The sequence below is a fragment of the Anser brachyrhynchus genome (genome assembly GCF_964034855.1).
Source record: "Anser brachyrhynchus genome assembly, chromosome: 1".
NCBI classification, from domain to species: domain Eukaryota; kingdom Metazoa; phylum Chordata; class Aves; order Anseriformes; family Anatidae; genus Anser; species Anser brachyrhynchus.
This window is the reverse complement of record NC_137694.1, coordinates 80246635-80267485: the sequence shown is the minus strand read 5'-3', so window position 1 is coordinate 80267485 and position 20851 is coordinate 80246635.

Here is a 20851-nt window from a genome sequence, read left to right as displayed (position 1 = left end):
GAATTATGGAATTTTTTCAACTTTATCAGGAATTCTTTTCTCTGGTTTTTTTTTTTAAATAAATTATCATTAAACCTGGTGAAAATTCATTGAAAATGATCGGTATTGATGAAACAGCAATTTACAATGGAAATATTATTTGGAAAATTTTTTTTTTGAGCAGTTTTTTTTTTTTAAATAGAGAACAGAAGAATATGAAACATTATACAGTTAAACAAAATAAATAATTCTGGAGAGAATCGAAGTCAATCACTGATGTCCATATTAACCTTAATTCAAGAGCAAGGGATTGGTCAATGAAAATAAAAAGGAAGAAATTTTGATAAAATAAGTGTATTAGACACTAAATGCAAATAATTTGTGGATCTTATTAGTAACATTTATTTTCATAAAAATGCAAGCTTACAAATTAAGCTTCTGTGTGAATATTCAAAGTCTGAAGATAGATGAGATGTGTTTTCTGTCTATTTTTTCCTTTATGCCTCAGAACATGAACTACCTAGTCAGGAGATGGTTTATGAACTGAAGTCTCTTATGACAAGTTATTTCATAATTGGTCAGTTCCAGGAATTTTTCACCTTTTGATGAAATGGCTGATATTAGTAGTTGTTCTTCATATTGGCTGACTGGAATATTCTATTACTACAAATTGTATAGGGGTATAAAAAATTATGCAAGTGGTATTTTTCCTGTGGTACTTAATTTACATATATTTTACGTTTAATTAACATATATAATATATTTTTTTCTGTAGATGTGATAGAAATGGGGCTTTGATCCATCTGAGTCCTTCAGCAGATGCTTAACCTTAAGCACTTAAATAATCCCATTGTTTTCAGTGTCTTTAATCTGTGCCCCTAAGTGCTTTGTTGGATTGTGGCCTAGTATAATTATATGTTCGCAATAACAGTTGCTTATTAAAAGCAGTTGTTAGATCTCAAAAATAATATAAAAGAAATAACATGAAAAATATGTATCAAACAGTATTGCAAAAATACATAAAAATAGTTTCAGAATCCTTACTTGCTTGTCACTGCCCATCACATTGTAGAGTCTGCTTTTTGAAATGCTCCATTAATTTATCAGCTTAAAATAACAAGCGTAATAAATAAGATTGCACATTTATGTAACAATTCAGGCAATTCTTAGAAAGTTTTGTTTATTATTAATTCTGAATTCTATAACAAGGGTGCAGTTCTATTACATGTTTGTGTTATGTGTCATTCTAAACAACTTAGAAAGACAATCATTGGTTGCTGTTTACTACAGGAGCTTGGTTCTCTTTTTAATAAGAACAACTGAGAAAAAGTAATGTTCATATGTTAGACATACTGGCTTCTATTTTCTGTGTTTCATCTCTTTATGTAGTTTGTGCTTTTCACATTTCCCCTCTCTTTTTGTTCCTAGATCTGTTCTGTAATGTTCCATGCTATGTCCAGCCTGTGTTGTGTCCTTTAACCCGCAGCAAACATTAAAGATAGAGTTAAATACAGTATTACTTCTCTGATAAAATATTCTGATGGGATGTAAGTGACCTTGTTCCCTAATGGCCACCCCAGCTGAATTTCACAGGTACTTGCTGTGAGAGACCTTCTGTTTCTACATTAGAAATTGTCTGAAGTTTAGGGTAACAGAGATACATGAGGTTTCCACTGTTAAGTTTAGGAAACCAGTCTTACCTGTCAATGCTTGTGCTGGTGTAAGTTAATTTACTGCTTTCTTTATCAACCTGATCCTCTGAAATATGTGTTCTGTTTATTTTATTACTGAAGCCCAAGAGACACCACAAAAGTTTCCCATTTAAAGGGAATTTTGCTTGGCCTTCTGTGTTTCAGTGTCAGAGCTTGGGTATATTTTACAGTGATTTGTCCCCTGAGCATCACACAAGTGCACAAGCATCTTGTCTGAACTGCCAGCCAAATTTTTTGAGTGCATTTTGCAGTAATGGTAGCGTGAGTGAGTGAGCACCAGCATACAGTGGTGTTTAAAGGGTAAAGAAAATGTGAAATGATCTGTAAATACCACAGTTGTGTGTGATAAAAAGGAGGGCATGGCTCTCCAAAGTTAGAATATCCAGCAATACCAAGTGAGTGCAATGCTCCTCCGAGTAAACCCAAAGTAAATGTATTTCTTTAGCTATGATCAGGGTGGTGCTGTGTATATCCTTGGGCATGTGCATCCTTGGAGCTGTTCCTGTGGAGAGGGACAGGTCTCCAGCCCTGTCCGCTATTTGGTGGCTGCATGGATGTGTTGAGGGAAATGTCACGCAGCTACCCACTCACAGGCCTCGTCTGGAGATGCTGCACGTAGCCCTGTGAAGTAGCACTGTTTGGAAAAGGTGAAAACACAGCAAAAGCGTGCAAGAAAAACTGAATTCCTTCTGCCTGAAGTAGCAGAGTAGTCTCCTCCCCCACCCACTTGGGAAGTAACAATTTCCCCCCAGAAATTAGTTCATTAGTGTATATTGCTATTCATGCAGGAAGGTGTGTGATGTCCTGCGGCTCTATGTATTTGAGTAGAAAATGTCACCTCATATCAGATTCATAATACTCCCAGCCCATACTGGCCCAGGGCATGTAATCTCTGTAATGCACAATGACTGCATCGCTACAGCTGAATCAAAACTTCACTGCGTTCAAGGAGAGGATAATGGTTGCCACCTTAAGCAGCTCAGATAAATGACAAGTTTGGGGAAGGTCACCACTCACTGTGTAAAGTCTTCCACGTCTCGCAAGAAAAAGAAAAATCCCACTTTCTGTTCGGCACCTCCCCCTGCTCCCGTTGCTTACGCAGGTGGAAACGTTAAGATGAAATGGGAACTCGGCAGAGGGAGTGTGAGCGTGCGGCTGTTATATTTTGATGTGGTTCTTAAATTGCCCTTCGTTGTCAGAAGCTGTTAGGCTGAGGAGAGAAGTACGATCCATGAGTGGTGGTAGGGATCGGTAATTATCTTTAATTCTCTACAGGAGCATGCGGAGGAGGAGTGCTTGCCCATGCCTTGGTCGGAGCTGGCGGAAAGGGAATAGGGACAAGGGCTGTCTGTAATGCCGGGGTGCATAGCAGGCAAAATGGGTTGGTGTCATCTCCTTTCCCCTTGGGCAGGCCGGGGCTCCCACCCCAGTTCAGCCCCATGGCAAGGGGCGGATGAAGGGCTGCACACACACAGGTAGGATCATCCCACATATTTTTAGCACGGCTGATCAGCCCTTCGCCATCCCAAGCCCTCTAAGAAAGTGGCCTTCTTGCCCTAGGGACAGGCAGGGGGGTAAGAGAGGTACGTGCTGAAGCTGGGTGGGGTGATCGGAGCTGTGGGCAATCTGCAATAGGAATTGCTCTCAGCCATGGTTAAATGCATTTGCAGTGATACAAGGAAGTTTTTGCAGCCACCAGCCTGCCAGTTGAAGCAATACTGAAAAATGTAACACACCGTGCCCTAATCCGCTTAATATGGTCTCTGTCCATAGCTACCCACTTGCTGTCTTACAGTAAAGCTGTTAGGTTTCTCCATGTCCAAGCAGAACAGAAAGATTAAGTGCGCTATCGTGCTGCATAGTTTCTGGCAGAACTTCTTTTCTGCTGCGCAGACTGTAAGATGCGTTTTGTTTTATTTTCTCTCTTTCTTTTGGGAGGTACAAAGTACAGTGACAGGAACTATCATATTCAATTGGACATGCTTTCTACAGATTTGTTAAGGATTTACTCTACACATTTGTAGCATTTAGTTGCCATAGCAATGACCTCGGTGCAAGAGGGAACAGCCTTTAGGTTGGACCTCAGATTTTCCTTTCATTTCCATTTAATTTGATTTGACTGCGAAATGTCACTTCCATTGCATTGATTAAGCTTCATTGCGGCCACCAGCTCTGTTAGAAAGGTTAAAGGGCAGGCCAGTGGCTGTCATTTTTCTTCCCCCGCCCTTCTCTGATATCAATACAGATGGGCTTTTTTCAGAGGAAGAATAAGGTTTTACCCCATGGTGCTCCTCAGTAAAAGCAAAACTAATGCAGCAACAGTTTGAAGCTGTGCTAACCTGCAGCTTCTTCATACGGTTGTGTAGCACTTAAAAAGCCATGGATTTGTTCCTCATTTTCTTACTGACATAAGCTTCCCCTGAATAAATAACAACGAACGTCCCTTCCAACTCTAGCCACTGCTGAAGGAGGACAGCCGTCTCTTTTTCAAAATCTCTGTTATCCACGGGGTGTGTAATAGCTGCCTGCCGACTTCTTTGAGGCTGGTAATTAGCGCGAGCTGGGTGCAGAGGATTCCCCTTTGGACAGGCTTTTTTGAGTCTGTTTGGTATTTGCTGATTATCCAACAAGCGTAAAATAGATAATAGCAAGCATTGGGATGGGAGGCTCAAAAGAAGACCTCAACCAAAGTGAGGATTGCTTAAACAAGCAATTTTATTAATGGCAAACAAAATAAAAGCACGATTGTGGTATTCTTCAGTGACTGTCAAAAGCATTTTAACTTTGAAAGTGATACTGCCCATCTGTGGAATACAAAGGTACAAAAATTGTGCTATATTTATAAAGACTTCCCGCTCTTGGTGCCTTAAGACCTCTGCTTTGTACTGTGTGGGCTGTCAAGGACTTAGATAAATTAGTATTGCAGAACCTACCATACCTCTTTCATGTACACCCCTGTAACACCAGGGACACAAAATATACCAACAGGCTGGCCTTCTGCTGTAAGTCAGGTTTTCTGCCACATGCTTTATCAGCTAGAATATCATCTTGAAATTTGTATATTGCACAATATCTGAAGTTAAGAATTCTCCGGCATAGTTTGGTCAAAACTCGAGGTAAGAGACTTACAGTTCTGTATATATTTTAATAAAATATCAGATGTTCATTTTGAAAACTTTGAGAAACTTTGTTTCGATCTTAAAAACAGTTCTGTCATTGGATTTCCAAGTTTGTTTAGTTGGATGGAAATTAAAAAACGAATCAGAAATTTTGAAACAGCTGGGTAGGAAGGGAAGGATGTAATGAAGGCTCACTAAAGCAGGTTTGTGAGTTATCAGCAAGTAGGCTGGTGAGGCAGAGGCCTGAAAGGCCAAGGGAGAGAAAATGTTTGTCCAGCCACAGGGTAAATGATACAAAGAAAAAAAAAAAAAAAAAACAACAACAAAAAAAACCTGAAGTACTGCACACAGCTTAAAATATTTGTAGTTAAAGGACTGTTTTTCTTTCCTGACTGAACTGAGCTTCAAGTTAAATCCCTCCATTTCTGGAAAGGAGGACTCAGCTAGTGTGAAGACAGCTCCAGTTCTGGAGTCCTGTATTGGCTGGTGTGGAGAAATACCCCATGTGTAACTCACACATACTTCAGGGTTGTAGGGGGGAGAGGCTCGTACTTAATTTATTTTTCTTATTTTTGCTCTCTTTATGACATGCAGCACCTGGTATCAGGGCCACCCTCTCAGGGAGTTGTGTCCCCATCAGTGGTGACCAGAGCCAGGTGTGGAAGGGTGCAAATGCCTGCACCCCTTCATCCTTACTCCGGCAGTGCAATTCACAGGTGGAGGGGGACAGATCTGGATGAAAGGCTTCAGAGTGAAAATACTTCCTCATGCCTCCTTGTGGATCATGGAGGAGGAGAAGGACTTCACCTGGCAGCCTTGAAGCTCAGAGCTTCATTGGCAGTAAAGAGGAAGGTGCAAGCAACCCGGCTGTGAGCTACCCGAGGTGTAGGACTGACCGCCAGAGGGGGGACACAGCCTGCTCATGGGGGGCAAACGCCTGTCATTTTTACTCCCTTTTCCATTTGCTTCCAAAAAGCTGAATGAATAAGCAGAGGCTGGGGGAAAGAGGGAAGAGGGAGAGAGAAGGAAGCCGCTCCCCGTAGCAAACAACGAGGTGAAAAAACTAACATAAATCTGCAATAACTCGTAGCAGTCCAGCTGGTGGCCTGCGGGATGATGCTGTTTGGCCCATTCGCTTTTCTGCTGCGGCCTTGCCTTGGGGCTGAGGGTGAAGGGGAGAAGCCAGATGTGAAATCCAGCAGCTGTTGAATACTTCTGCTTAGCCATGCAAATCCACCATGCCCACGGAGGGAGGAAGAGTTTGGCATTGCTTGAGCCTGGACACCAGCCCGTGGAGGTGCCCCAGAAATCAGGATCCAGCTCACAGCTTTGGTAGCACTGCACTGTCTTGGCCTTGGTTCGTAAGAGAGCACGTTAGCTCTCACTTCTGTGTGTGTGTGTTTCTGACAAGACGTTACTGCCACTTTTTCTGCTTTCCATCCTTTGAAAGGACATGAATTTCAGAGGAGGTTGATCAGCTTTCCTTTTGAAGAGAATAGTGTTAATATTCACAGAGTATAAATGCAGACACTGTGGACTTCCACAGAAAGTGAGTTCTTCTGCAGTAATGTTTCAAAAGCTCCAAAACTCAAAATTACTTAAATAAAGTGTGAAATATCAGATGAGAAAAGACTTCCTCCTTTGTGCATTGTAGGTTTTATTTTTTTTAATGTATCATGGCATTTGGTTTCCTGTGCAAAAATACTTAGTAAATTATCAGTGTCGGTATTGTTAATCTTTGCTGTTATTTATGAAGTCTGTTCTGAGGAAAACAGGTTTAAGATTAAATACAGAACGTGGTGCTTGCTCTTCTTAGCACTTTGGACATGTGGTAGGAATATTATCTTTCTAAACTCTCAGCCATACTCCGTGACAGAGATGGGAGAAGAAAGACATAGCTTCATTCAGATACCTCTTGTGTCATCCTCTCAGTTATAAACAGCGTAAAAAAAAATGAATCAGGTGCAGACAGATAAAAGCTAAATTCTGAAAATCCCTTTTTATTCTGTATCTCAAATCTTTGCTCAAAAAGGAGACGAGAGGGATTTATTACTTAGCTCTTCCTTTTTTCCATTTTTTTTTTTTTATTTTAAGGGTGCAAAACCACAATGCTCCTTTTGTCACCAAAAGCTTGTCTGTAAGTCAGGGGCTGAGCAATCAAGGTGCTGCTCCACAGAGGAGCTGCTGCACCTCCTTGCCACCCTGAGGCAAGGTGTGGAGGGGCTCACCACCTGGCACAGAGCAGTTGACATCTCCCTTGGGATGCCCATCGCAGCAGTGGAATTGAAGCAACACATCCTTTTCTACCTCAAAAACACTTACTTTTGTTTTGAGTATTTACATTACTCCATCAGTGAAAGATGCTATCTCACCCAGGTAAACTGAATTTGTTGGATTCAGTCACTGAAGGAGATGCTGTTTAATTTCATTGCTCGAAATGAGCAGGATTCAGCAGCTCCAGCTCCAACGCATTTTTTTTTTCTCTTCTCAGCAGGAGCCAAGTATTGGCATTTCTCCCATAGCATCGCTCCTTGTTGTTTTCTCTCAAGTAAAAACAACAAAAAGATTAAAAGGAAGAAGGAGACAGATTTGAAAGAGGATCGTTAGCTCTGAGGTCTGATGGGACTGCCTTGAAAGTATTCACAACCCTGTGTCACCCGTGCCAAAGTCATACTGCAGTTTTCAGAACCTTTTATAAACCCTAGTATATAAAAATTCTTCATCTTTCTCATCTTGTGCTTGCTGTTTAACAGAAACAGTTCATAGTAAATTTTGTCTGTTTCCCTCTCCTATTAGAATTTAATAATTACTTTGTGAGATTCTTTTTTTTTTCATGTCACAGTATGCTATTAATATATTTGCTTTGTATTGGCTTTTACTGCTTCTCAAAACACTTGTACGAAGGCATAAAAAGAGAGGAGTCTCCCTTAGTTTTAAATAAAATTACCAATTTCAGTGTCAGGCCAGGTTCACAAAATTTTCCAAAATAGGTGAGAGTTATAAATAAAACTGAATGTGTTACTGTTTGGGGGGAAAGCTGTGGAACTCTCTTTTTTTTTTTTTCCTCCAGCTCAGCCCCAGAATAGATGCATGCTGTTAGTTTTTCACTTTGAGCTTTTAGATTCCATCAGACCTCAGACTTAGCAATAAGATAAGAAGAATTTGATGAACTGAAGAGTGAGTTTCAGGCAGATATGAATCAGCCCTGATATCTTGGCTACGGTCATCATGTGAGTATGCTGTCATTGCAGCATATATGATAAATTTGGGAATCTTAAACTGAACCTGCTTGTCCACTGTGCCTGTGACACAAAGCAGGAAAACCAGATTTTTTAAAAATGTCAGAAGTAGTGTTTTCAGAGAAAAATATCTTACCTGTAGTCTCTTGATTCTGACTGTAAGCACCATTCAGATTTTGAGATGCAGGAGGACTACTGGGGTTTTTGGGCACCAAGCCAATATAAATATAAAAATAAGAGGAAATTATAGAGATGTTTTCTTATTGTTAATATCATAACACATCTTTTGTGGGGTTTCCTCTCTGCAGGACTCTCCCTGCTGCAGTAGGTCTGTTTAACTGTCTCCTGTTATAAATACAATTCTGCAGAGCTGCTTCCACAAGCTGAACAATAGCCTGCAAAACCTTGCACAGAATTGGACAGGTCTGAGTGACCAAGTAAACTCAGTTCCCAGTGACAACAGAAAAATTAAGTCCAGCGTTTAGAGAAATGTGATTTGGGGGAGTTTATAATGTTAGTTTATTAGTCTTTAATGTCTGAAGGATTCAAGTGTGTGTTTATAAAGAACCCTTTTCGCTTTGCCCCCATTTCGAAGCACTTATTTTCCTTTCTGCTTGCAAAGATCTTAAAAAGATCTCAAGTCTTTGTACTTGAGATTGCTTTTGTTCAGAGTTGTCCAGTGCTTTCTCCCCTTTTATGTTTTTGCACTGTTTGCTTTGCTGTATGTGAACACACAGCCTGGGCTGTGTGAGCACATTGTGAGTTTTAATGTTAAATTCGGGTGGGTGAAATTGTGCATATCCTCCTGTTTTGGCCTTACTTTTTGCTGTGTGAAGGAACCAGCAAATGGAAATGCTGTTACTAAATATATAAATAAATCGTGGAGTGGTAGTTTCATAATTAGTTTAGCAGATTTTATTCTAGTTGATATATAATATTATGTTTGTATGTGAAAATGAAGAGAAAGTAAGAATAAAATTATATTTATCATCAATTTTATTCATTATGAGAAACTAGTTCACAAATACACGAGAGTACTATCTTCAGCAAATCCTTTGTCTTGTTTGTTTGATAAATTAGATGGATGTACCAAATAGCATGCTGCTGGGGCAACATTAATTTTATTATAGAATAAAAAGTAGAACTATTAGTCTCTGTTTCTGGCATGTTTGTAAGCTATCTGACCTATTTTCTTCTCCCGCCCCTTTCATGATGCTTACCAAATTCCCCTTTCCTATGCCTAACATAAAACTTACAACTAAACCAGCTGATAGTCAGCCCTGGAGACATTACCCAGTATCCTGGCAAATAGATAAGATATATTGTTTTATATATTTGTGCAACAGGCAGAGACAGCTTCATCACTTTAAGCAAGGGAATAATCTGTTTACACTAGAGGAATAGGCTCACTTGTTATTCTTGCCTTCAGTTGTGGAGATATTTGCAGGGGGCAATATCTACCTCATTTCTACCTCATTTTTACCAATAGAAATAGCTGGATTGCTTGTCTTAAATCTATTATATTTCAAGAGAAGAATAAGATGGGAAACTACGGTTCCCAGAATCCTCAAGAGGTATATAATGCCTAATATGGACTTTTAAAATTAAAACACAGTCTGTGTGGTTAGTTTTTTGCTACTGTTGGTATTCAGGAGTTGGAAGTATCTAGACTGTTTTTAAATGACATTCCTTGCAAAAAGAAAACACACTTAGTATTGTGTTGTCACTGAAAATGAAAAGCAAGACTTTAAGATTGAAGGAGTGTTTCATTAATACTATAGACATTCCAGGTCTTCAGAGATTATGAGTATGTCAAAAAAATCTGTCTCAAATCAAACATTTTAGACAGATGTCAAAAGCCATGAGTCTTTCTTCTTTTCTTTATAAGTGATTTGGATGTAGGACTAGAAGGTGTTTTGAGCAAATTTGCCGACGACACCAAACTTGGAGGAGTTGTGGACTCGGATGAGGGTGGAAAGGCCTTGCAGAGAGATCTGGACAGATTGGAGAGCTGGGCGATCACCAACCACATGAAGTTTAACAAAAGCAAGTGCCAGGTCCTGCACCTGGGAAGGGGCAACCCTGGCTATACGTACAGACTGGGCGACGAGATGCTGGGGAGCAGCCCCGCAGAGAGGGATCTGGGGGCTGTGGTTGACAGCAAGTTGAATATGAGCCAGCAGTGTGCCCTGGCAGCCAGGAGGGCCAGCCGTACTCTGGGATACATCAAGCACGGCATCGCTAGTCAGTCGAGGGAAGTGATTGTCCCGCTCTACTCTGCGCTGGTGCGGCCTCACCTCGAGTACTGTGTGCAGTTCTGGGCACCACAATACAAAAAGGACATTAAACTGTTGGAGAGTGTCCAGAGGAGGGCGACGAAGATGGTGAAGGGGTTAGAGGGGAAGACATATGAGGAGCGGCTGAGGTCACTGGGCCTGTTCAGCCTGGAGAAGAGGAGGCTGAGGAGAGACCTCATCGCGGTCACTGCACCAAGCCTGCCTGAATTTAAGAAGCGATTGGACTGTGCACTTAGTCACACGGTCTAAACTTTTGGGCAGACCTGTGCGGTGCCAGGAGTTGGACTTGATGATCCTTATGGGTCCCTTCCAACTCGGGATATTCTATGATTCTATGATTCTATGATTCTTTTCCTCTGAGCAAGTATCTTTCCTGCTTTTTTTATTTTGTGCAATTGGTGATGACTTTCTGGGTTTGGCACATTGAAAGAGGTATACATTGCTTAAGGTTTGAGGTGTGAAAATAAAAGGCATCAGTTAATATTGTACTTAGTATTATGCAATTTGGAATTTCTGGTGTGACCTTGACCTCTTAATTTTTTGTAAGGGGCATGGCTGCAGGGAAGGGAAAGGTCAGAGCAATTTGGAAGTCAAGAAACTTACGTCAGTGTGTCCCTGAGCCTGAGTTATTGCATCCTGCATTGCCGGTAGAGAGAGCATCATGCTAAGGTGGCTGTATGGACCAGCATGGACTTCAGTCGGACAGGTTAGAGTGCAGGGAAATGATGCCGTCCATACCTTGAACAGGCATTTGTATGGTCTTCAGCTTGGCCTGACCATCTTCATGCTTGGCCCAAGAAAAGAAGTGTCTCAGTAGCCAAGTTAGAAATGCAGCCCCATGTGGTTTGATACCCATTTCAATGTCTTAACCAGTAGACTGTGCTGTTTCCTCATTTCAGTCATCATCAACTCCTGTTTCTCAATTTTGTCCATACTTTTGAGCCTTTGGTCACATTAGCAAGGCCAGTGAGAAACATTTGGATATTGAGGAATTCAAGTTCTCAGGGATGATTATGTTTTGTTATTGGTCAGAATAATAATAATATTTGTTCACGTGCTCTGTAATTTTCCTGCTGAAAGTGCATTGTAAACTTCATCTTATTAATAGTCAATAATGCATCTATAGTGGATTTGTAATGGTAGTGGAGAGAAACACCATTTGAGAAATGTTACAATGTACTGCGATCCTAAAATATAACAGTCTCCTTCTTTGCCATCCTTTTGGTTCATGCATTCTTTCAAGATATACCAAAACAAGTCTTAATCTCTGTCTTCAAGATACTGTATTGTAGGGTATGTTTTAGCCTAGCTAAGCTATCTGGGATGAATTTTCATTACAGTGCAAGGTACTATTATTGTTCATGTACCATAATAGTGAAAATACTGATTTTTCATTTGTATTCTTAGAACTTTGTATATACCCCAGAGGTAGATAAAGAGTTTATGAAGGAAGGTTATATTTAAGAGAAATGGGTATCGGTGCTATGAGATTATACCCATGACAGATGGTTGTAACTAAAGCTTCATCTTTGTGCTGAAAAGCTGAATGAAACAGTATTCAGATTTTGAAGTAATGTTGGCTTCATTTCAATGGGACTTTTGCCTGAGTAAGAACAGACTAAAAACTCACTAATGACTCCAATTTTTCGTATCAGTTTTGAGTAGATTTAAAAAATGGAAAAATCCTTTTTTTTTTTTTATAAAAAAAAATTTGGATTGATGCAATTCCAACATAAACCATGTAGGGGTTGTTTGTTTATTTAGGGAAATGTGTGCAACATTATGCCTTTGTTCCCTTGTATGACAGGATATAAAACAACATTGTTTTATTCACACTGAAAGACAAAATATCTTCCTGGGAATCACAAAAGAGATATTAAAGTGATTTCTTTGGCTCTTAGTTCCAGAGTTGGTCATGAACCTCAGAAATTCTTGAGGTTCAGTCTGGATAGTTACATAAAAGTTCAGATGCTAACCTTAAGCACATCCAAATATCTTTAGGCTGGAAATCTCTACAAGAACATATTTCCCCTTGACTTGGCTAATACAATGAGTTCAGTAAGGCTACACCCTGGGGAGTTTCGGCCCACCATGTAGTGTGTGTGCTTTAAGTGCTTACACTCAGCCACGAGGGTATTTTTAATTTTGTCTTGAGAAACTAAACTGAGGGACTTCACAAATGAAACCATCAGGAAGACAAGGTTAATTCTGGCCGCTGTTTGTGGGAGTATGGTGCCTTGAAATACCAACACATTTTTTTTCAGTGGTGGCATTTGGAAGAATAAATGAAGTGTGACTCCCAGCATCTCTTTAGTTGCCCTGAAAATGGAATGTCAAACAGCATATAATCATCTTCCTTGTTTAAAGAAAGAAGAGCAAGTGAGAGACCTAGTTTTCTGTTTGTGTCAGTTTTTGGATGTCTTAATATTCTATCTTGTCTAATTTTCCGGAGAGTGATAATAGAGTTCCTGTCAAATTAGAGGTTACAGACTTTTTAACCTATGTCACAAAAAAAAACACCCTACATTACTTGTTATTACCATGAATATAATCCAAACAGAAATTTAGTTTTTAATGCTGTTATGCTGAAGGTTGCATTCCAAGCATATAATTTTATTCATTATAAATATTAAAAATATTCAGTCTGACATTAGCCTCCATGCTGCCCCCCGCCCCCCAACACACACACACACACACACACACACACACACACACACTTTAAAAGAAAGGCTGAATTTGCTTTGGAGCAAATGTACTGCCAACTGGTCTGGTGAGTCGAAGCTGGGGCTCAGCCCCCTGTGCCATCAGGACGGAGCTGGCATTACTGCCGTGACGCGATGTGCAGTTTCCAGGTTTAATTGATGTAGCAGGGAGGGTATTTTCAGACAAGCCAGCCTGTTGTAACCATCTTCTAGCAGGGAGCATGGACGAGCCAGGAGGGTAAATTTAAAGGAGTGTAGGTGCCCTACGTTGGGGCTTTGCATGAGAGGAGCACAATGTGGTGGCACTGATATATATCTAGCATAGTGCTAAAGTGGCACTTTGCCTTTAGCGCTGGAGAAGCTGCTGTTGAAGTACACTGAAAAACAGAGAGGGGGGCAAAGGCTAAAGCTGATTTAAAATAAAAAAACCTCATACTTTCCAATGGAAGTAGAGCTGTTGCAAGCACAACCTATTGTTTGGTCAAGTTTTATTCTGATTTACTCGAATTGCAACAAATTTAGGCATGCTGTAAAAGGGTCCTGTTTTCAAGCTTACAGCAAACAAGGAATGAATAGAAGTGTCTCATTCTTGCCTATTTTTGGGTCAACCTCCAAATTCCCCTGGGGCTTCCACATCAATCTGAGTAGCACCCAGTGTTCACAAAGATGCAAATCCAAGACTGTGTTTTTTGGTTTTGTTTTAAATCAGGTGAGCATCACGTGCTTCGGTTTTGTAATGAGAGTTTTTGTACTGTCCTAATTAATACAGTGTGTCTCTCCTGGACCTTTGAAGTAAGTGGGAGTTCTGCCACCAATTTAAATAGGAGAAGGATTTGAGCCAATTTGAACAGAAGTTTTCACTTATCTTAGTGCCTAATCTTCTTTTTAAAGGGATGTGGGAGTATCAGCACCTCCTACGTAATGCTCGGCAGCATGCAGAAGTAGACTAGTCTGGTCACTTATGGAGGCCCATTTAAAACCAGTAGGATTACGCAGGTGAGTGACAAGGCTTTAAGAACAGATTTTAGGGAAGTTAATTCAGAGTGCAAAATGACATTTAACCCATCTGTGTGAATATTACCAGTTGAAACAGGCCACAAAATGATTTATAAATCTTAAGATTAAAAAAAAAAAAACACTATATTTTTCTTGCTGTTGAGTTGTCAGGGTTCACACTTTCAAGGGTGGGGTGTTTTTTTTTTTTAAGCATAAGAGCTAGTAGCTCAATTCCTTTGTTAAACTGGAGCTCATCCTCCTCAGTAAGTAGAGCAGAACTTTAAGAGAAATGCCAATTATGAATCTCATGATAAAATCACAATATTTGACAACGTTAGGCCTGTGTAAATGTTTATATATCTTTTCAGTACTTTTTCCCTGGAGAAAGACAGTTATCTAGACCTCCCCTACTGTCTCACTGAATTGCGATATATAGCTCCAGAGTGGCTGACCAAATATGGCTGATTTATCAGGAAAGTGGCAGCCTCTGACCGTTGTTTTAGGAGGGTATTGCAAAAACTAAGGCAAATTGCTGGAAGGTTTCTGCTCTTCACTGGAATACTTCAAGTATCTGTAAATTGAAGAATGTGGAAAACTGATGTTCTCTTCATGTTATGTCTCTTTTTCTTCACTGAGTGCAGAAGGAGCTCATAAATACTGACCTCCTGTAGTCTGCCACATGGTCTTTTTAGATTAACCCTGATTTTTCCCAAACTGCCTGTAAAATGATGTGTTGGAGTTTGTGTACTTCATGTATGTCTCTTCAGTCTCCATGCAACATTCACCTAACTAAAGCCTTGCTGCCAGTAGCATTAAATAATTTGTATATTATACTAGGTTTTTGGAAGACTTTGCCCTCCATTCCGAATGGCAGATTACATCAGATAATTGAGAAAGTTTTATTTGGTTTTAATTTAAAGGGAGTCTCTTTCCCTTAGATGTCCAATTCAAACTGATAAGAATTAGGTAACCACAACTATAGGTACTGCTATGTGAGGAAACAACTGTAAAAAACCAACCTAACAAATAAAAAAGCATTTCCTTTGGTGCATCAATGGCTGCCACTTACTCTAAAATAGGTTGGCATTTCTGCATTCTAGAAAATGGCAATATAGCTTTATTTAAGGGTTTTAAAATAAAATGTAAAAGATTATTTTATACATTCTGTGAAGCAAATACAGTGAGTATTTTTGTCTAAAGTTTTTGTTTTGCTCTGTTGCATAGAAGCCAGCTGGTTTGCTAGCTTGAGTGACCTCACATTCCTTAAATGTACTCATAAATCAAGCCAAGGCCATGCATTAAAAGCTGAGCTCTGACATTAATTCAAAGGAGGGAAAGTTTTATACATTGTGGGAGAAGTACAAAGCTGGACACCTAAGGCAAGATTTTTCAGTTCTTACTCACATTTAGCAAAACTGTATTGTTCTGAGAGTCTTACAGATGACTTAGAAGTCAGCTGGACCCTGTATTCCTTAAGGTGAATAAAGGTTGGAAAAGCATGCCCTGAAGAACCAGTAAGTATTTTAAGCAGTGTAAACATGCAGATTAAAAAAAAAATAATAAAGGAACATGGTGATAGTGAGAGGATTATTTAGTACTTAATTACCTGAAAGTGTTATTCTTGTGAATGTTTCTAATAAAGGAAGTTTGGCAATATGTTCAATGAGATTGTCACAATTGAATGTTTTGGTGTGATTTAGTGAAAAAGGATGCAAAGCATCAGGTTTGCATTAATAGGTTACCATGTCATTATATTTTTGGAAAGTAGTGATGTTTCTGGGTCACACAGGGATTTGGTCTCTGCAAATACTTCATTCTGAGAACCCAAGAAATGATGAGCAAAGTTGTGTTGATTTTAGAAGCAGAAAGACAATGATGATAAGAAACATGAAAGTAAAAGACTTATTTACTTTTTAATTTTCTCTGCTTTTTAAGACTTTTTGGATCCTTAGAGGCTTAGTAGTGGGTAACTTAATATCTACTTTACATATTATTTATTGTTATTTACAACAACAACCTCATACAAAATCCAAAACAAAAAATCCTCTAATATTTCAAAGAGTTAGAGGCATAGTATTGCTGCCTGCTTATCACTACGCATGCTGAGTGAGCAAGACCTTATCCTTATTTGTACAAAGCCACTCATCTTTTTTGTCCTGATAAGTGTGAAGGCAGACTCATTATATGCGGACCTTAAGTGAGCATCAGTAGAAGGAGTCCACAAGAATATTGATAAATTAAAACATTATTCTACAATTGGATCCAAATCAATACCTCTCAAAGCTGAAATGTTTCTACTTTGAAGAGTTACTGAAATTTTTTTAATGGCAAGTCCAATTGAAATGTTAAAATTTGAGAATATTTCAGTGAGATCTGGCACTAAGAGTTCAAAATAAAACAATGTATTTTAAATCTTCTGGTTAAAGAGTTTATGTATAGGGGAACACTTTACAATGAGGGGTTATTCAGAAAGGCCAGTTTAAGGCTGTCTTCATCTGTTTCTTTCTTAGTAGGGAAGGATGTGGGTAGAGCGTGATTCAGACATAATTTTTAGTTTAGGTGCTCTGAATTATTTCTTGAATAAGCTTTTTTCTCTTCACTGGTTATAAGTAACCGAAGAAGACTGACTTTCCTGGTGCTCGAAGTTACTTTCGTGAACAAACTCCTCATTATTGTTGATTTCTGAGTGATTTTTTACATGAAGAAAAGAAGTCTCCACCTCTTGCAGTAAAAAAACCCTCAGTAACAACAAAGTTGAAGTCTTCCTACTTCTGGTATTGTTTGGCCTGTATCAAGATGTTATCCTTTTTCTGTACTTACTAAACACTTTCAACAAATGTCTTCTACAGTCGCTTCCAAGTAATTGTTTCACATTCAAAATGGAACACAGCTGAGTATACTTGAAACAATTCTAAACGTTATCAGTTCCTTCGACAGATAGGTTAAACTCTACAACAGAGTTTATATTGGCAGGTAAACGTCCTCTCATGTGGATAATAAGTTGGGAGATAAAATGTACTGGCATAAATAAGACAAATCATTACCACAAATATTTAAATACATTATTATTGAGAAAATTATTTTTACAATGCAGACTCTGAACAAAATGATTTTTCAATATGGTATTGGCATTTGAGTAAAGATATTATGACAGGAACCACATAATGGAGTAAGACCTGATTGCGTTAAGTACTGTCCAAAACATATACTGCCCTAGGCCAGTCCACACTGAATTGGCAAAAGTGGTTTAAAATGGCTAGCACCAGAAATTTCTTTCTGCCTTTTGCACCCTGATCATTTGTACTTTAAGTTGTGCCATTACAGCTGCTTGTGAATCCTTGTAAACTGCAGCCAGGAGCAGTCTTCATAGAGTGACTTCACCAATGAAACCTTACATGGTATGGAACTTGAACGTATCTTGAAGATTAGGAAAAAAAAAAAACACAACCAAAAACAAACAAAAACCACCACCAACAAAAAAACAGGATATAGATAAGGAGATACAGCAAATGCAAGAGAAAAAAAAATAGATATACTATTAGTCAGCATTAGTTGCTCACATATTAGCATTTTAATCTGGAGCAGTGGTGTGGTTTTGAAGAAAATCTCCCTCGTTGTCTTTACTTATCCTGTCAGCATGGTTTGAAGAAGGGTTTTGGTTTGTGTTGAACTAGATTCTGCTGGAGGAAAATAAAGTGGAGGCTCTTTTCCAGAAACATACCCAAGGTGCTCTAGGCGCTGATGGAAATATAGGGGTCTAAACCAGTAGTTGGTCCCTTGAAACTAATTTGAACTATAGACATGGTGAGGACATTTAGTGCAGGTGAAAGGGATGAATCTAATCCATGAGCAACAGATAATTCAGATATAGACACCCTAACATCAACTGCTACGATCTGCTTTTCTACCTCTTGCACCAAATTGCTTGCTAATGTAGACATATCTAACATAGGCAAATATCTTAGTGCACCAGCTGCCCAGCAGTCAATATATCCTTTGTAGACATCAAGGCAAGGAAGGAGCCTTGCCAGAAGATTTGTAGGAGGACAGTGAGGTAGCCTTAATTAGTATAATTTACTTAATTCATCTTGATAGCACAAAAGAAGAAAATATTATCACCCATTTAGGCATGAAGGGAATTGGTCTAAGAGATGGTATGTCTTAACCAGTTTGACATACACAGACTGGAATTAGATCTAGGAGTTCTTAGTGCCCAGCTCTCCACTTACTCTTAATTTTCTTGCTATCCTTTCTAAATGGTGGGCATAGACCTTTATTTATTTGCAACTGAGTTATTAAAGTAACTGGAAATTGATTAGCCATGTCCACGTAACTTCTCTCTCACTGTCAAGTGAGCCATTCCCTCACTTCTCTTAGCTGCTTTCTTCAGTTTTTGTTTCTGCCTGTGCCCCAATTTTTCACACCTTGTTTAGACTTGTGTTTACTCTAACTCTACTGTTTCAAGTTTCCTACCTCCTTGAGACCACAAAGCACTTCAAGAAAGGATTTCCATGTATTATATTTTGTTCTGAAAGTCTTATCTCATAGAGACATACTTGCCATTTTCTTTTTTTTTTCTATATATATGTAAAATTATGTTTCAAAGCCATTATATGTGCAGCATTCTGCTTCATAGCCTGGGTTAAGATCTCTTTCTAAAACTGCAGACAATAAAGCATTTTTCCTAAGAAAAGTTAACAATGTGATAAATACTGATGCAGTGTTTCAACCCAGTTAATTATTTCTTTTTTTCATTGTTTATCATCATTTTGTCATCTTTCCATATCATTCCCCACAATGCTTTGTGCTAGATTTTCTTTGAAAATTTCTTTCCTCTGAACTTGCCATGAACTTGTCTGTAAAATATGGCCATAAAATGCCACTGACAAAACAAAACAAAACCCTGTATTCACTAATAAAAGAACAACACCCAGTTTTTCTCTCATCCCTCACTAAATACAAAAAGAAAAAAAGAAAAAGACAGAATTCATACACAAAAGTTGTTTTTAATTGCAGGTATGAAGCAGAATATGAAGGCTGAGTAGAAAACAAGTCATCATACATATGAGGATATAGTTTAAGCCAGTTCAGAGTTTGTGCTTTGTTCCTTTTCTTCTCACTGTGCTGATGGCTATTGAGCCAGTAGTGTTAGCAGTGTTGGGATTAAACTTCATGCAACTGAGGGGGAGGAGGAGGATTGTGTTCCTTGAGATGTTCTGTGGGAGGAGAAGGATTATGCATGTTCCTTATGTAATGAGGAAGAGTCTGGAGAACTTGAATGTGTACAAGGAGGAGGTGGGAGGATTATCTTTTGATGTGAAGGAGAGGGAGCGGCTGTGGTTGTGATCCTTGAAGGAAACATCAGAAATATATTACCTTCTTGTACAATCTTTTTTTTTTTTTCCTAATATTAGAGGGGGGGTAGCTTTTTTTTCTTTTTTTTTTTTTTTTCTCCTGACGTGGAAGAAAGTTGGATTATGTTGGGGATGGGAAGGCCATTGTGCTGTAGCATTAGCTGAAGGATTACAACACAGACCTGGGAGAGTTGTGACCCAAGTCAGCTGAGTTACCTGAAGCATTAATCTCTGAGGATGGGATGTCCTTGTTGTCCTCCAGAGGACCAAAGGAGCGGACAGGGAAGTCTCAAAGGCAGGGTTTAGGTCATACCTTCTGATGAGGGGTGGCCAGCTGATAGCGTGCAGAGAAGAGGTTTCTCCAGAGCTCTCTATACATGCTGCCCCTTCCCAGGTCCTGCACTGAAATGCTTCTGGTCTGTAGGCTGCGGGGCCCTTTGCTGGACTCAATAAATGTCATTTACTGCACTTAAAGAGGAAGATAGGGAGGTGGAACCAAGTCACCAAGAGATCAAGCAATTGGAATTTTGGAAGGACAAGGTTGTATGAGTGAGGCCTCCCCCCCCGGTGATCTGAGATGAGGTTTGAAGTGTGAGATGGTGGTGAGGTGACATTAGTAGCAGGTCCTTCCAAACACCCTCAGCTTTCTTCATGTGCATGTTTCGAAGCCACCATGGCCCAGCAGCTGGCATGGAGGGCCCTGCACCCCCCAGAGCTGTGCCACAGCCACCCAGTCAGGCCGCCACATGCTGCTTTCTCTGCACACTGTTGGAGCAGTCGGTGGCATAGTTTTGGCCTAGGCTCAACAGTCTTTATACCAACAAGGCTTAGAAGTGGTTTTGCAGTTACCGCAGGCAGGCCAGGCACTGCTCCTGGCGAGTATACCCTGTTCAGGGGCAGGAAGGAGCATTTAGCCACACAGCCACTAACCAAAGAGCAGCCCTGGCCCCTATTTGCTGGTCAGGGTGGGGCCAGATGGCTGCAGATGTCTGCTCCAGCTGACATGTCCCTGATGGCTTTTCTCCTTCCCTCCTTGATGGTGGGAAGAGCTGTTGGGGGGAGCGCAGGGGCCTGAACCACCCTGCAGACCTTGAGGAGACCTCGCAATGGCTGTGGGGTGGGAGTGAGTGTCCAAGGCTCAGGCAAATGTTCAGAGAGTCCTAGGAAGCAGCATGGGGACATGGGGTGGGCATTTTGGTTTTAACTCTTCACCTACCAACAAAAAGTCTGTCCTGACTTTATTTCAAAGGACAAGTAGAAGCTGAAGTGCGTCCATCCCAGAAGAACAACTGTGAATTAAGTCTCTACAATCAATGACAATTCTGGCATTGGAAACTGGGGCAAAAGCTACTTTTTCCAAGTGATCGAGTTACCACAGTGTAAAGATTTTCCAAGGCAGTTGCAACAGCCTGAGAGCATTCCCACAGGAAGTTAGGCTCAGTTGGCACATAGC